The 17,959-nt window shown below is 41.9% G+C and overlaps 1 protein-coding gene across 14 annotated transcripts in view; it reads left to right on the top strand.

Annotated features, from left to right (window-relative positions):
• TLN2 (talin 2) overlaps positions 1 to 17,959 on the top strand; it is a 421,164-nt gene that overhangs the window by 204,573 nt on the left and 198,632 nt on the right. Inside the window, exon 1 of one of the 14 annotated variants that reach the window (XM_059699540.1) lies at positions 1,480 to 1,501. The exons of the other annotated variants lie outside the window; for them this stretch is intronic. The gene's annotated coding sequence lies outside the window, so the exon portion shown is untranslated. Of the gene's footprint in view, positions 1 to 1,479; positions 1,502 to 17,959 lie in introns of those variants that run through there. 14 annotated transcript variants of the gene reach the window in all.

Genomic DNA, 17,959 nt, shown 5'->3' with positions numbered 1-17,959 from the left:
CCTCAGAGGAATTGGCCCAATGTAACAGAACCTCATGTTTCCATGATCAGGTGCTCAAAAGGACGGGCAAAATCTGGAGATTTCTCCACACAGAGTTTCTAGCAAATTCTACCAAGGGGGCCTCCCATCACAGATGGCCTTCGGACAGAAAGCCAACTGGGACTGGAGAGCCGCGCTGCTAGTGTTAGATGTCAGGCGAAAACCTTGCTGGTGTCCAGAAGAAAGCTTCTTCTGTCATCCTTCCCGGAAGGCATCGCACAGAAGCTGGGCTTTTCTTGGTTCGATGGGCCTAAGTGCTGGGGTGCGGGGGCAGCAGAGGGAAGGGCAAGGATATCTTTTGAATGTGAACTCTACCAGGCACGACCTAATCGGTTTAATGTAATCTTCAGGGTGTTCCTATGATTGTAGGCGTTGGTATTCTTAATGCGGAAATGATTATTAGTCCTAATTTGGAAAGCGAGTATGAGAACATTAAAGCAATTCACTCCAGGTTATACCAGTAAGTAATTAGGAGGGACTTCTTTGAGGGCACAGGAAGAAAGAAATGGGGGAGGGTGTGAGTGAATGAGTGCATGCATGTGTCTGTAAATATAGGGGAATTCTTTTCCTGACGATTTCTAATTTCAGTCATTTAATTGCAACTTTGGAAAGAATCTTTCCGGTCTGGAGGGGGGTGAAGTGGTTGGAGATACCTGCCATCCATGCTCCATTCAGTCCAATTTGCAGGGTGAGGACTGGAGTGTGATGTTCCCTAATCTATGAAGCAGGTGCCCCTTGATATGCACAGAGCAGGTGTAGAAAAAGCCATGGCTCTTCTCTCTTCCCTTAAGTAATGTAGTTAATGATATAGCTTAAATAACATGGACTGAAATACATTTTGTTTACTGAAGAATGTCATCTATCCTGTTCTTATTTTAAAATGCAGACAAGTCGTGCTTTGTAATCTTGTACACAACCTTACACACATACTCACTGAGTAGTCTTTTCTTATTTAATTTATGAATTAGTTAGTTTTGGCCTGTGTCAGTGATGATGAGAGGCAAAAGCTTCCTTAGTCCTGCACTGGATCATGAACAATCCAACTTTATCTTCATAAAAGGAGATGGAGTTTGGGTTTCTCTTGGGCTAGTTCTGCATCCTTAATAACCCCATAAGCTGCCCACGTAGCATCCATCACTGCCCAAACCAATTGCTCGGAGGACGTCGATGCTGCCCATTGTCTCTGTCTGTGTGCCCTGCACAGCGGGCTCTGAGCGCCAGCCAGTCTTTCTTCCTCCAGCTGACAGGGCTAATCAGGATGATCAATATGGCCTGCCCTCCTCATGGCGCAGTCACTAAGTGGATTTGCTTTACTTAATATCCATGTGGAGTGGCTGTTTGAGTGGGCAGTGGAGATTTTAACTAAGCCCTCAGCTGATAAACCTGTGCTGCAGCAGAAAAGAATTAAACGTGACTATGGCAAGGGAAGCAAAACTCTTTGGAACAGGATATCCCAAACCAGGTGAGTGGAGGTAAACAGAGTAGTACTTAAGAATTATTTTCAGGGTTGTTTTTCTATGACTAAGCATGAAGAAGGCTGGTGGTTTGAATACGTGTAGAAAATAATTTGTTTTGTTTTTATTGACAGTCTCATAGCTCATAAATCAAAGAAAATGTTAGTATCTTATAAAGCTCACCCAGTGATCTAGTGATGGTTCCATTTTTGCCAAAACCAAGTGTAAATTTCTGAATGAGCTTTAGCTGGCTGTGTTGCTAAGAGAATAGCTGTAAGTTCACTCTGTGGTTATTATGTGAAATGTTAGACCTCTCTGGAATGTAAATGTATCTTACCTTAAGTTTAAATCATTGCTAACCCATGCCAGTACCAACGGAGCTCACCATTTGCTGTAGATGATCAGCTTTGGGGTTACTGCTAATACTCACGTGGACAAAAATTTAGACTATGCATTTTCTTCTCATCCTTTATTTTTTAGCAAATTGACTTTCATTGGGCAGTTTTTCATTAGATGTGGAACCTTTGGTTTTTGCTCTTTCTTTTGAGTTCATATGTTTTATTTGGGGGTGAGAATAAGGCTGGAAAGAGAGTAAAATATGAGGGAAGGGCCCACACGCTCTCATTGTTGGAAGATCTGTTGATTTGTCATTCCATTGAAGAGTAGCCCATCAAGTTCACCACTCATGGGAGATCTGCCCTTAGCTGGTTCTTTGCTTGGGATACTATTGTAACTTTCCCCCTTGCTGTCAACTGTGTGATGAAGAGATCCAGGATTTCCACTTCTTACCTCATTGCAGGAGAATGAGGGATCTGATACCTCAGTGTGTTGGGGTGGGTATACCTTCAGGGCCTGGCTTCAAATGGTTTCATAATAGAGCTGCATGTGAATTTTGTATTCCACTCAGAAAGCAATTTATTGATACTGGTTTTCAATGGCCAATTGAACTCTCATCTTCATTCGATCCAGAAATACTCACACTGCTTGACCTGCAACTTTGTGTGTGCTGTTTGCATATTGTCACATATTTCCGTATTTGTTCCCAGTTTTGAAAGAATTAAATTGGTCTTAGCTGGCTTGCCATATTACTTTTGTGTTGGATTTATAGGTTGTTGTAACCCTTCAGGAGGTTCCTTGCTTCTTGTCCAATAGAGGAGGCCACCTCTGCCCTTCTGTGGACGGTCTGAAACCCCACAGGTGGCTGGGCTGTTTGGGCCCAGACAGGGCTTGAAGTGGGAAGGTCTCAAATGAGGTAGCACCTGTGAGTGGGCTATTTTGTTGCTTCACCTCAGAAATTGGGCTGTTGAAAAACATACCATTTCCTCTTATGGGGCCAGAAAGGAGAGAAAACATCACAGTTAAGAGAGGAAAAGGAGATGAAAGTAAAGGATAAGCTTTGACAGTTTTTCTCTGCTGCTTTGTCAGGTTGTCTTAAAGCACTAGAGTGTTTGATTTAATTCCTCAGCTGTCCTGCATGTAATGTCAAAAGTGTGTGTGTGTGTGTGTGTGTGTGTGTGTGTGTGTGTGTTGGGGGGGGTGTATGTGTGTGCGCTTATGTACATGTACATTTGATAAAAGAGTAAAAGCAAGAAGAGGGTTTATTTTTTAAGGTAAGTTTAAAGACTAAGACCATCACATTGTGACAGCTACTGACCAGATAAGCTCAAACAATGCAACGCAGGGAGAGCAAGCCCGTCTTAATCAGAAGCGATTGCCTGGGACAGCTGGAGCATGCTGTCCCGAAAGCTGCTTGTACCGGTAGCATCGTAGATCACTTTTTTGACTGCTTGAGGGGAGTATTGTTGGGCTTTGGGGATAACTGGACGATGCAGGGGTGTGTATTGTCATTGTGCTAGTCATCAAGTCTGATGTGGACATGTCAGTGGGGCCGTGCACAGGACCCATCCACAGATGTCATTGCTCACATCTTGCAAACCATGCAGAACAGAACTGTGGGGCTTAGCTTTTCACGAGCAAGGGTGCAGATCTGCCTTCAGGCTATGACTCAGGCCCCTGACCTACTTTTCTGTTATTCATGCCTAAATGAACCCGCTAGGAGAGCTCTCCCAAGTTGGAGTCATCCTGATCACAACTGGAACCTTTCAGAGCGCCAGCCTGTGTCAGCACCCCCTGCTCCGGGCTAGGGGCAGGCTTTGTGGCTGCCGTGTAAGCTAAGGATTTTTCACTATCAGAGTCTTAATTATTCATCCATATAATTGAATGAAAGGTAAGAGGGCAGAGGCTGTGGCTAGGGCAAGGAATACGAAGAAATGCCTTTTGCTGGTTTTAGAGGTGTCAGCACCCATTCTGTTAAGAGTGCAGTGGTGCCGGAGAGTCGGGAGGAAGCCAGCAGCTGCTGGGAACAGGTAGGCTCCTGTGCCCTGACAAGGGCTGGGAGAGGATGGGAACTCCCACTGCATGTGTTTGGGGGGAGGGGGGGAGGAGGCCAGGGTGGAGGCGCCAGGGTTGTTGGAGGGAGTATGGGCTGAAGTAATGGGCAGGGAGGAATTATAAAGGGTGCCACCTGTCTTTTTAAAGCATAAGATTCTCTTTCAAATCCAGCCAATCTGCACGGCCGTGTTTCTAGCCAGGCTTTCAGACTGCACTCTCGTGATGTAATTTTGCTGGAGGCTGCAGAGATGTGAGTGGGCAGACGGGAAGGGATGCCGGAGAAAGGATTGCAGGCTGCTCCTGTGTGCATGTGCAGTGGAGGGAGGCACGGGACACCGAGGCTATGGAGAGGGTAGATCCGAGTTCCCTGTGAAACTCATCTGCATTCTGCCCTGAATGGTGGGACAGATCCACATTCTCCCACTTGCCAGAGGGCGAGTTTGAGAGCATGTTTCTTCCCACAGCCTTTGACTTCAAACCAGTCATCCTAATGGTTTGCAAGCATTTGGGTGATAGCACATAAAGAGAACATATAAGGCACTAACTAGCACATGTAAGTACATATAAGACATTTTAATAGGAGTTGGTCACACATTTGAGGCTTTCAAAATGATTGACACGTGAATAATTTTTCAGAGCAACAGTAGTGTCCAATACCTGCCAGAACCATGTTCTTTGTGGCTGAGGAAAATACAAGTGCTTGTTTTGTTGTTTTTTGCTCATTTGAACAAGCAAAACAAAACAAAACAAAAAAACCCAACAACCATCAAAACACCATTTTGCTGGAATAATAACATAAACAGCTTACTGACATCTGTCAAGGTGGGGCTCTTGTCCCTTGGAAGTTTGCAATCAAAGGCTCAGGCAGACCGAAGGACTATTGATTGGAGTGTGGGAAATAAATTAACATGCTCACTACCACTCTTTATTACTTTCTTCCCTCGGGACAACTGAACTCAAGAAGCTGAGACTGAAGTTAGTTTTCTCCCTCCTCTGAGCAAGCCAACAACAAGGAAATGTGCCCAGACATATGGCATTGGACGCTGGCTGGGATTACCTGGGCCTCACCACTTATTTTACACAGGAGGAAAGTTAGACTCAGGTGACAAAAGCCTTGTCCAAGGATAGTACAGCTCTTAGAGGCCCGTGGATTCCTACGTGGGAAATTACAAATGAAAGTTTTATTTGGATCAGGTACCTATGGCTGCTGGTTTGATGTTGACATATAGATGAAACTAAAGATGTGCTTGATACTGGATGGTGGACATAGAGGAGAGAAAGCTCGAGGAGCATGGCTTCTATTTTCACACAAGGTCAACATTTCCCCTCATGGCAGATATTCAATTATCTATACTAATAAAAGGGTAATATGCTAATTAGAGCAGACGTCTTCCGGATGTCCATCCAGACATCCATCCAGATGTCCTCAGTGGCTGCGAGGCCCAGGGCTGGCTGCAAGACCTAGGGCTCATGCAGCTGTGGGCTCAGGCAGCCGTGAACCCTGGCAGCCGTGAGCTCTGGTAGCCATGAGGCTCTGGTAGCCGTGGGCTCAGGCAGCTGTGAGCCCCAGTGGCTGCAAACCCCGGGGCTCAGACCTCGCAGTCGCAGTGGCCGGCAGTGGCAGCAGCAGCAGCAGCAGGGTGATAGGGGCAGTGCCTTCCCCTGATTGGTCCTGTCGCCTCCTGCAGAGGGAGGCCAGACTGTAGCCTAGGCTAAGCCATCAGTAGGACATTCCCTGAGGGCTTCCAGACTTGAGAGGGGGCAAACCAGGCTGAGGGACCCCACACCCCCAGTGCATGAATTTTTGTGCACCGGGCCTCTAGTCTATAATAATGAAAGTGTAATATGCTAATTAGAGCAGACAGCTGAATGACCTTCCCGGCGTCTTTCCAGATATCCTTCCGGACAACCTTCCAGATGAAGCCAGGGCTGTGAGGGCTGAGGCAAGCCACCCCGGCTGCGAAGGCCGAGCCCCTTGCACAAATTTCATGCATTGGCCCTCTAGTATAAACATAAGTATTTTAAACTCTTCCCTATAAAAATAGGATTGTGGGCTTACTGTGAGGGTTGGAAGGAAGGACTGAGGTAAGTGCTGGTGGTAAAAGTAGCAAGAAACATCTTGCTTTATGCTTGTGCATGCTAGCCACACCTTTATTATACATGCCTTTTAAAATATAATCACCAAAGGCTAATGTAGCTCTAGTAGTTAGACCATTTTGTTTCTTGGCGAAAGAGAATTCTTAAGGGGATGATCCATCCTCTTGGCTGTTCAGGAAGGAAGATATTAAATTTTCTATATCATTCTGCCTTTAGGTAGGATGGAGTTGTACCCCTAATATCTCAGTTGCTTTTATCATGAGGAAAACTTATAGGTATGCCATTTCTGTCTGTCCCTCCTGATGGGGAGGAAGTTGGTGAATTTTGAGAGCTAGCCAAGGAGGGGATTAGGTAAACAATGTCTGTATTTCTGCTTTTACCTTGTATTCATAGAAAGTATTATTTATTTAATATTTGCAGTTATTCCTGAGGTAAGCAAAGAGGTTTGTTGTACTAGCATACAGAATCGTATTGTTGTAAAACGTTGATTTGGAATTTTTAGAGGCTAATATTGAAATTGAACTGCTGTGTGTCAGACATTATTTTAAAAACAGAAGAGCTGAATGCATGCCAAGAGTTTTCTCGCTTAGCTTTTCCAGATTACCTCTATTTATTTGAGTTTTAAAAATTGGTTTTAATGCTGATACATTATCATTGTTGTACACTAATTTTCTTCCCAAAGTTTTTGTTCTTTAAGAAAGCATCTTGTTAAAACTTCCAGAACGAATGATTTTTAGTAGGCAATTTTCTGCTTGTTAGTTTTCCCCTCTGAATTATTTTCAGGTAGGGGTTGGGTTGTTTGCCATACCTTGTGTCATGTGGAGTTTTAAAGTACTTAGCATTGGAACTTAATCCACTGTGATTCTAATCATGCTATGACTTTAATTTTTAATAGAGAAAATTACAAAAAGGGTGAAATCACACATAGACGATGACATGGCAAGCAGTCTCCTTTTGTGCAGCCCTGATAGAGAAATCAGAATTTCATAATTGTATTACCATACTAAGGCTCTTTACCCTGAGAAATGTAATGCTCATTGACAGTCATTGCTCTATTTAAATCTCATGTTTAGTTACTTAGTCTTTGTAACAAGATGAGGACTGTGGTTTTCTTTCTCTTTTATTAATAATTCACTGTATAATTCTGGTATAAGACTAAAATGATTATAGTTTGGACACTAGTCATATACCTGCTGAGGCTTCCTTGGTCTTTTAAAGCAACATATTCAGGACTTACTTCCCAGGCATCCTGGAGTGCCTGGAATAGACAAAATCCCAATTAGACAATGCTTTTGAAAAAAGAGCACAAGTTGAAATAGTAGTAATACTTAAAGCATAGTATACAGTAGAACTTCAATAAGTATTTGTTGAATTAAGTGGAATTGTTCTGAATATGTATGGATTATAGTAGAGAACAGCATTCTTCAAAAGAAGGTCTGGATAGTAAGTAAAGTCTTCATAATTGAACCTCATAAATAAGACCTAGGATTAGAAGAAGGATTGGATATTCCTGTGTACCAAGTATGGGGAGAGAAAGTTCTATAGCTAGTGTAAACGGCATATTGATCTCTCTTCCATAAAGCCTTGTTCGGTGTGGTTAAGTAGACACTTAGTTAAGTAGTTAGGTAGACATGTTAACTGACTGCACAGTCTATTATTTCAGGGAGAGCTCTTACGAGGGATTTTTAGGTGAAAGCCCTTCTTGGAGGGCCAGTCTACTCATAAGACCAAACACTAGAACAGGGATGCTTATTACTTACTAGAAGCCCAATGCACGAAGATTTGTGCAAGAATGGGCCTTCCTTCCCCTGGCTGCCAGCACTGCCTTCGCTCCTGCCAGAGCTGCCTTTCTGCCTTTCCACGCTGCCCAGAAGCCTGGAGTGGCTGGGGCGGTGCCGAATGCCTGCGTCATCGCCATGGCAACGACACAAACGTCCCACCCCTCCCCTGGCTGCTCAGTGCCTGCATACACAAATTAACCTGCCATCTTGTTGGGTTAATTTGCATACTCCTGATTGGCTGTTGGTTGTCATGAAGGTACGGTCAATTTACATCTTTCTCTTTTATTAGTGTAGATAGAATCGGGAGTCCATGTGACCTTATGGGAATCATTCATAAACTAATCGTATTCCACTGCACCTTGTTTCACGCCAGGAATTCCCTGCCCTGTTAACCTGCAAGGTTTCCCCAGAGAATCCTAAGGACTTACCTATTTGGTGGCTTGACTCTCAATTTTCCATATTTTTATCTGATACTTTGGTGGTGGATCAAAATGTACATAGACCTCACCTGGGCTCCACCTTCCTTGGCTTCACCAAGTTTATGTGTCTGGGGTAAACAGGGTAAGCATTGTATGCCTGGCCCATAACAGATGATCAATAAATGGTATTCCCATCTCTCCATGAGACGGTGCTTCCAAGTCAGCCACGTGTGATACCTTCTGAGATTAGATGGATCCCAAGGCGAATCTTCTAAGAGAAGAACCTTGAGCTGAGTTTCAGGAAGTTATCTTAGTGTTACCAGCTGGGATTTTTGTTTTTAAAGCTTCATGGCCTGCCTTTCTGTATTAGTGTCTGTTAGATTTGTGTTTCCACCCTAAATAAGGCAACTTCCAAACTTTTTCTGACATTCTAAGGTAGATTCTTATGAAGCTAGGCCATGGACTCTCTGAAGGTAGCAGCTGAATTCTGATTGCGGAGCCTGGCTTAGAGCAGGTCTTAGTGAAATGTTTGTTCCCTGAGAATAATGGATATACTGATTTTGTATATTTTCTACTTACCTGCCCACATCATTCTAAATATGGTTTTGACTACATTTTGCTTTTCTCCACTTTTGTAGTATTGGGAGAACCCCAAAAAAGGCAATCACTAAACTATTAAAAATTAAAGACCTAGGCAGCAGTTAAAACTGAGACTTCTAATCCGTTTAAGCTTTGAATAATTCCCTTAGAAAATGCGTGAGTATATTAAAGGTAATTGAAGATGCATAGACCGTTTTGACATCTTCTCATCATTCTTAATTCAGAGACTCTCTTCTATCTGTGTCTTTGAAGCCAGGAAGTTTTTGTTAATTTGGTGAGTGGTTGCCCATTGCATAACACACATAAAGAGAGTTGCCGGAATGGTCATTAACATCGCTGTAAAATCAAACCTAGTGTCACAGGAAGCTTGTGCCCCTGTTTGAATATTTCATTAGCCCTATTGGCATCTGCAAGTAAGATATGCTTCCCAAAAGAAATGTGACCTTTTTTTAAAGGCTTATGTAATTGAAATATTTTACTCTTTGAGATTGAACCGCTTCCTGGGAAACCAGCTTTATTTCCCTCGCTAGTAGATTGGTCCTTACAGTGTGGGAACAGGTCTTATGTATATTTTACTATACTTTAGGGGCTAGCAAAGTACAGATTATATTATCGGTATATAGTAACTTTTAAATTAGATTTTGTTGGGTTTCAGGAGGTATCTCTTACTATATGAAACCTTCCTTTGACGTGGCTAGTCTTTTAAAAAGTACAGAGCCCTGAGCTTCCACCTCAGTGCTCAAAGCACTGGATTTTTACAATTATTGAAGGTAATTTCAGACTCAACAGAGAAACCAGGTGGTTTCTTCTCGTTCATAAATTCATCTTTTATTTGGAATTTGCTACCCTTTCTCCCCACCTCCACTATTCAGTGAAACTAAAGAGACATCTATTTCTTAGTTTTAAAAGCTGATAAAGAATAAATTTGTACTCCTACCTCAGTCCATATATAAAAAAATTAATTCAAAATGGATCAAAGATCTAAATGTAAGAGCTAAAACTATGAAGCTCTTAGAAAGAAACACATGCAAATCTTTATGACCTTGAATTGAGGAACAGTTTCTTATAATATGACAGCAAAAGCATAAGCAACCAAAGAAAAAAATAGACAGGTTGGACTTCATCAAAATAAAAAACCTGTTGGACATCAAAGGATACTATCCAGAAAGTGAAAAGCAAAGTACAGAATGGGAGAATATATTGGCAAATTTGTGTCTGATATGGGTCTAGTATCAGGAATATATGTGAACTCCAATAATCTATACCAGTGGTTCTCAACCTTCCTAATGCCGCGACCCTTTAATACAGTTCCTCATGTTGTGGTGACCCCCAATTTCATTGTTACAAATTGAACATAATTAAAGCATAGTGATTAATCACAAAAACAATACGTAATTATATATGTGTTTTCCAATGGTCTTAGGCGACCCCTGTGAAAGGGTCGTTTGACCCCCAAAGGGGTCGCGACCCACAGGTTGAGAACCGCTGATCTATACTAATAAAAGGGTAATATGCTAATTAGACCAGGAGTCTTCCGAGAGACCTTCCGGGCAAAGCCATGGTGGCGGGGCCGAGGCAGAGGCGGTTAGGGGCAGTAGGCCGGCAAAGGGGGCGGGGGCAGTTGGGGGCAAGCAGGCCAGCAGGGGGAGAAGTTGAGGGAGAGCAGGCCAGCAGACGGAGGCAGTTGGGGGCGATCAGGCCGGCGGGGGGGTGGGCAGTTTGGGGCGAGCAGGCTGGCGTGGTGTCAGTTAGGGGTGATCAGATCGGAAGGGGGAGCAGTTGGGAGCCAGCAGTCCTGGATTGCGAGAGGGATCGGGCCTAAATTGGCAGTTGGACATTCCCCGAGGGGTCCTAGATTGGAGAGGGTGCAGGCTGGGCTGAGGGACACCACTCTGCGTGAATTTTGTGCACCAGGTCACTAGTCCAGATATAAAAAGGCAAATAATCCAACTTCAAAAATGGATAAAGGATTAAATAACGATTTCTCCAATGAAGATGTGCAAATGACCAATAAGCATATGAAAAGAAGCTCAATATCATTAGTCATCAGGAAGATGCAAATCAAAACCATAAAGATACCACTTTACCTACTAGAATGGCTATAATTTAAAAAAGACAGATAATAAGATTTGGGGAGAATGGAGAAATTGGAATTCTCATACACATCTGGTGGAGCACCTCCTTTGAAAAAACAGGTAGTTCCTCAAAACAGTAAACATAGAATTACCTTGTGACCTAGCAATTCCACCCAAGAGACTAGAATTTTGTGAACTTGATGGCATGAAAATTGTTTATTAGAGGCTTTTATAAAGAAGAATTTTAGATTTACGGTAAATTGAGAGGAAGGTACAGAGATTTCCTATATATGCCCTGCTTCCACACATGTATAACCTTCCCAATTATCAACACCACTCAACAGAATGGTCCCTTTTTTTTTTTTTTTTTTTTTTTTTTTTTTTGCCAAGGATGAACCTACATTGATCCATCATAACCAACCATAGTTTACCTAAGGAGTCACTCTTGGTGTTGTACACTCCATGCATTTAGACAAATGTATTATTATATATGCCCATCACTATAATATCATACATGGTAATTGCACTGCCCTAAAAATCCTCTGTGTTCTCTTTAAGTCCACCCCCACCTCACCAACTGCTGATCTTTTTAATGTATCAATAGTTTTGCCCTTTCCAGAATGTCATATAGTTGGAATCATACAGCACATAACCTTTTCAAATTGGCTTCTCCCACTTGGTAAGATGCATTTAAGGTTCCTCCGTGTCTTTTCATGGCTTGGTACTTATTTGTTTTTAGTGCTGAATAATACTTAATGTCTGTGTGCACCACAGTTCGTTTATTCGCCAGAAGGGATATCTTGGTTGATTCCAAGTTTTACCAAGTATGAATAAAGCATCTATAAACATCCCTGTGCAGGTTTTTATATGGACACAAATTTTCAACTCCTTTGGGCAAACGCCAAGGGATGTGATGGCTAGATTGTCTGGTAAGAATATTGTGGTATGTAGTGTTGTAAGAAACTGCCACTCTTTTCCAATGTGGCTGTGCCATTTTGCATTCCCACCAGCAAGGGTTTCTTACTGCACGTGCTCTCCAGTGTTCCAGATTTTTGGCTGTTGTAACAGGTGTGTATGTTTTATGCTTCCCTGATGGCAGTGATGTGGAACATCTTTTCATGTGCTTATTTGCCATTTGTATATCTTCTTTGATGAGGTGTCGCTTAAGGCTTTTGGCTCATTTTTTAAATCGAGTTGTTTGTTTTCCTATTGTTATTTGTGTATTTTGGATAACAGACCTTTATCAAATGTGTCTGTTACAAATATTTTCTCCCAGTCTGTGGTTTGTCTTCTCTCTGTTGTTTGACTGCTCAATCTTTTTGTTTTGTTTTGTTAATCCTTACCCAAGGATATTTTCCATAGATTTTTAGAGAGTGGAAGAGGTGGGGAGAGTCGGAGAGGGGACGGAATGAGAGAGAAACATTGTTGTGAGAGAGACACATCGATTGGTTGCCTCCCTCATGCGCCCTGACTAGGGCCTGGGATGAACCTGCAAGCCAGGTGCATGCCCTTGACGGAATCAAACCTGAGACCCTTGGTTCCTCGGGCCAGTGCTTTAACCACAGAGCCGCAAGAAGGCCAGGGATGTCTTCTGGTTCTTTTGATGCTGTCTTTCACAGAAGTTTTTAATTTTAATGCAGTCCAGCTTATCAATAAGGTGTTTCATGTATTATGTCCTTGGTAGTGTATCAAAAAAGACATCACGATACCCAAAGTCAGTGGTTCTCAACCTCTGGCCCTTTAAATACAGTTCCTCATGTTGTGACCCAACCATAAAATTATCTTCGTTGCTACTTCATAGCTATAATGTTGCTACTGTTATGAATCGGAATGTAAATATCTGATATGCAGGATGGTCTTAGGCGACCCCTGCGAAAGGGTCGTTCGACCGCCAAAGGGGTCGCGACCCACAGGTTGAGAACTGCTGCCCAAAGTCATCTCGGTTTTGTCTTACATTACTTTTAGGAGTTTTATAGTTATTTTACATTTACATCTGTGATCCATTTTGAGTTAATTTTTGTGAAGGGTGTTTGATCTGTATCCAGATTCATTTTTTGCATGTGGTTGTCTAGTTGTTCCAGCACCATTTGTTGAGATTATCGTTGCTCCATTGTGTTGCCTTTGCTTCTTTGTCCAAGATGAGTTGATTATATCTATTGGGATCTATTTCTGGACTCTTCTTCTGTTTCATTGATCTATTTGTCTGTTCTTTTGCCAATACCACACTGTCTTGATTATTGAAGCGTTATGGTCTTTCTTCCATCTTTATTGATGTGTAATTGACAAATAAAATTGTATGATAGTTAAGGCATACATCCAAGTTATTTGATATATGTATATGCTGTGAAAGGATCCCCTCATCAAGTTATTAACACATCCATCACCTCATTTATTTCCTTTTCTTTTTGGTAAGAACATCTATAATAATAAAAGCGTAGTAGGCTAATTATACTGGACGTCGTTCCGGACAAAGCTGGGGCTATGAGGGAAGCCCAGGTCCCGGGTGCCAGAGGGAAGCTGGTGCTGGCAGCCGAGGGAAGGAAGGCCTAATCTTGCACAAATTTCGTGCATTGGGCCTCTAGTTTAAATTATAATTTTAATTATACAGCACAGTGTTAATCAACTCTAACTCCCATGTTATACATTAGGGCCTTAGGCATTATCTTATAACTGAAATTTTTAACCCTTTACCAAGCTCTCCTAATCTCCTCTACCTCCCTCCACCCCAACCTCTGACAATCATTTTGCTACTCTGTGATTTTAGGGTTTTTTAGATTCCACAGATAAGTGATATCATGTAGTATTTGTCTTTCTTTGTCTAGCTTATTTCGTTTATTCATCTTTATTCATTTAGCCATCAAGGAAGACTTTGGTTGTTTCCATATCTTGGCTATTATGGTGCAGTGAACATGGGAGTACTCTAGTAAGTCTTGAAGTCAAGTAGCATCAGTCCTTTAACTTTGTTCTTCTCCCTCAGTATTCTGCTGCTTATTCTGGGTCTTTTGCCATTCAATAAAAACTTTAAAACCACTTTGTCAATATCCATAACATAACTTGCTGGGATTTTGATTGGGAATGATTGACATCTTGACAATTTGGAGTCTTCCTATCCTTGAACATGGAGTATTTATTTAGTTCTCATTTGATTTCCTATATCCAATTTTTGTAGTTTTTCTCATATAGATCTTGTACATGTTTTGTTAGATTATACAGTATATAAGCATTTTATTGTGGGGGGTACTAATGTAAATGATATTGTGTGTTTTTATTTTACATTCCATGTGTTCATTGTTGCTATGTAGGAAAGCAATTGACTTTTATATATTAACTTGAATACTGCGACCATGCCATATAATCTCTTATTACTTCAAGGAGAGTTCTTTGTGTGTGTTTTTTTGTTTGTTTGTTTTGGTCAAGTCTTTTGGATTTTCTACATAGAGGATCATTTCATCTGCAAACAAAATTTTATTTCTTTCTTCCAGTCTGTATGCCGTTTATTTCCATCTCTTACTGCATTATCAAGGACATCCAGTGCGATGTTGAAAAGGAGTGCTGGTAGAGGGATCCTTGCCTTTTACCTGATCTCCCTGGAACAGCTCTGTTTCTCATGATTACGTCTGATGTTAGCTGGAAATTTTTTGTGGATAACCTTTATCAAATTGAGAAAGTACCCCTCTATTATTTGTTTGCTGGCCATTTCTATCATGAATGGGTATTAGATTTTGTCAACAATGATGCGTTTTTGGCATAATGGACATGATTGTGTGATTTTTTTGTGTGTGTCTGTTGAAATGATTACAATAATTGATTTTGGAAAAAATTTAATCAAACCATAGAACTAGTTGATAATACAATAGGACCTCTTTCAAAACTATTTGGAAGAGCTGCACAAATATGGCACCGACAAATCCTTGTGCTTATTCCCAGGTTGGCTTGATCACCTGGGAAGAGAATAGGCCATGCAGGTAGAGCCAGACTTTAGGTGCCAGAAGAGGAATCCAGGAAACAGACCTGAGTTTAAGATGGAATCTTTAGATCTGGGTTTAATAGAAAGCAAGAAAGTTGAGGAGTGCCATCCAAGCACTTTTAGAGTTGAGTGAGGACTTGACACACATACACACCCTTCCCCCTGGGCCTTTGTTTACATGATTATTCCACTATATTTGTACTGTTTCCCCTCGGCTCCGCGGTCAGGCTAGTGGAGGTCTATTTTGTCCGATATAAGTATTGCTACCCCAGCTTTCTTTTCCTTTCCATTTGCCTGAAAGATATTTTTCCATCCTTTCACTTTCAGTCTGTGTGAGTCCCTTCTAATGAGGTGGGTTTCTTGTAGACAGCAGATGTATGGGTCATGTTTTTTTATCCATTCAGCCACTTGATGTCTTTTGGTTGGAGCATTTAGTCCGTTTACGTTTAAAGTTATTATTGAAAGGTACTTGTTTGTAGCCATTTCTTTTTGTGTGTGTGTGTGGCTGTTTTCTTTCTGAGCTTTTTATTTCTTCCTTTTTATACCAGTCCCTTTAGCATTCCTTGCATTGCTGGCTTGGTGGTGACAAACTCCCTTAGTCTTTTTTTGTCTGTGAAGCTTCTTATTTCCCCTTCAAGTTTGAATGATAGCCTTGCTGGATAGAGTATTCTTGGATTCAGTCCTTTGCTTTGCATCACTTTGTAAATTTCAGTCCATTCTTTTCTGGCCTGATGTGTTTCTGTTGAGAAGTCATTTGACAATCTAATGGGAGATCCCTTGTATGTAACTTTCCGTCTCTCTCTTGCAGCCTGTAAGATTCTCTCTTTGTCCTGAACATTTGCCATGGTGATTATGATGTGTCTTGGTGTGGGTCTTTTCGGGTTCACCTTGTTTGGGACTCTCTGGGCTTGTGTGACTTTTTTCTTCCCCACCTCAGGAAAGTTTTCTGATATTATTTCTTCGAGTAGGTTTTCTAATCCTTGTTCATCTTTCTGTTGTTCTGGTACTCCTATTATTCGTATGTTGTTTCGTTTCATGTTGTCCCAAAGCTCCCTTAGGCTCTCCTCCTGTCTTTTAATTTTTTTCTCCAATTGCAGTACATTTTGGGTGTGTTTTGCTTCCTTGTCTTCTAATTCACTTATTCGGTCCTCCGCTTCTCCTAGTCTACTGTTGATACTTTCAATGGAGTTTTTCATTGCAGCTATATCACTCTTCATTTCTTCTTGGGTCTTACTTAGGTTGTTGATTTTTTCATCTGTTTCTTCTAGCTTCTTCCATATGTTATCGATTTTTTCATCTGTTTCTTCTAGCTTCTTCCATATGTTATCGATTTTTTCATCTGTTTCTTCTTGCTTCTTGCAGAGGTTGTCGATTTTTTCCTCCATCCGGTTTATGCACTCTAGGATCCTTATTCTGAATTCTTTATCTGTCATGTTGCATGCCTCTGTATTACTTAGCTGCTTTTCTGGAGAGTCCTCCTTCTCTTTCCTTTGGGGGTTTCTTTGTCTACCCATGTTTGATCTCAATGACATATCTAGACGTTGAGTTGTTCAGTGGTTGCTCCCTTGGTGGCAGTGACTCCTTGGTCTGTGGTTGCTCTTCGGGCGGTTGCGGTAGCAGCTGCTCTTCAGTTGGCAGCAGCTCCTCTGGTGGGTGCTGTTCACAGCTGTGGTGGCTCTTCCGGCTGGTGGGGCGAGGTTTCACGTACAGCTGCTGTTCCTCAGCAGAGGATGAGGTGCTCAGGAGGTTGCTGTTGCTTGGATCTGCTGCGTTGATTTAAAGGCACAAAATACAACACAACAAGGCACCACGTACCAGGCACTATACACAAATATATTCACGATATTAATAACCCCAATTAAAGGTGACCACCTGAATTAAGAGAATTAGGGGACAAGGAAGAAGGAAGTGAAAAAGATAAAAGAGAAAAAGGAAAAGAAAAGTAGGGACCAAAAAAAGGGAGTGCAAAAATGAAATTGGGAAAAAGGAAGGGGGAAAATAAAAGCGAGAAAAGAAAAGAAAGAAAAAAAAAAAAGAGCGAAAAGAGAGAATGAAGTGGAAGAGGGAAGAGATTTTTTATATGAGGAGAATACTCCTATAGAACAGCCATTAATCCCAACAAATTCCAGCAACAGCTCCCTGGATATGAATGCAAACTAGAAACAACCAATAATATAACGATGAAAATAGAATGGTGAACACTAATCCCAAAATAAAATAAAGAAAAAATAAAATGGCACTTTAAAAAATGGTAAAATGGTAGCAGTAATAATACTGGTTAAAAATAAGAAGGTAGTAATTAAAAGGGTAAAATCAGGTGATGGAAAAAGAAGAAAAGAAAGAAAAAAGAAAAAAGAAAAGAAAAAAAAAAGAACAGAAAAAAAAAGAATGAAAAAAAAATTGGTTTCTTAGTTAAAAAGTGAAAAAAGAAAAAAAATTGCAGTAGTGAAGGTCCTTCGTTTCTTCTATTCTTCAGTGTGGCTCGCCTTAGACCTTCCAGGTATTCAGGAGAGTGTTGAGTTTCCCTGCGATATACTGTTCCTGAGTGTTGTAAACCACAGTCCTTATTTTAAAGCATGCCGCATTTATTTCCCAGACTGCCTTATTTTGTGTTTAGCAAAGAGTCAGTTTGTGGGTCAGCCTCTGGGTGGCAGTGTTCTGGGGTTGGCCTCTGAGGCTATAGGGCCTCTCTGTCCAGTGGAAGTTCACTGCCCAGAGCTGACTGCGTAATAGTTAGTTACCGGCGCTATGTTGTTGCTGGGATTGAAAATCCCCCTATAGGCCAGACCCTGTTAACTCCCAGGGACTGATCAGGTTATCTTAATCCTTGATCTCGTTCAGGGTGGAGTCTGGGTGTGGCTGTGCTCCTTGCCTGGGGGCTGGGGGGAGGAGACTCCCTCTCAGGAGCGGGTGGCTGCCCCAGTCCCGGGCTCTGGGGTGTCTCAGCACTCAATTCACTACCACCTCTCCCGGCTCCCCCTCTTTCCCCAGTCTCTCCCCAGATTCCACTCCTCAGCACACTCTCCCTCTCTTCAGCACAGGTGAGTGTCTGTATCCGAAATGTCCCATGAACAGGATTCAGTGAAAACAAACAAACAAATGCCGGCCGCGGAAACGGGGAAGGCTTGGTTTCTGT

Source organism: Myotis daubentonii, chromosome 1 (assembly GCF_963259705.1).
Source record: "Myotis daubentonii chromosome 1, mMyoDau2.1, whole genome shotgun sequence".
In the NCBI taxonomy this organism is placed as follows: domain Eukaryota; kingdom Metazoa; phylum Chordata; class Mammalia; order Chiroptera; family Vespertilionidae; genus Myotis; species Myotis daubentonii.
Note: the sequence above shows the minus strand (reverse complement) of the source record. Positions and strands in the feature narration are given on the sequence as shown.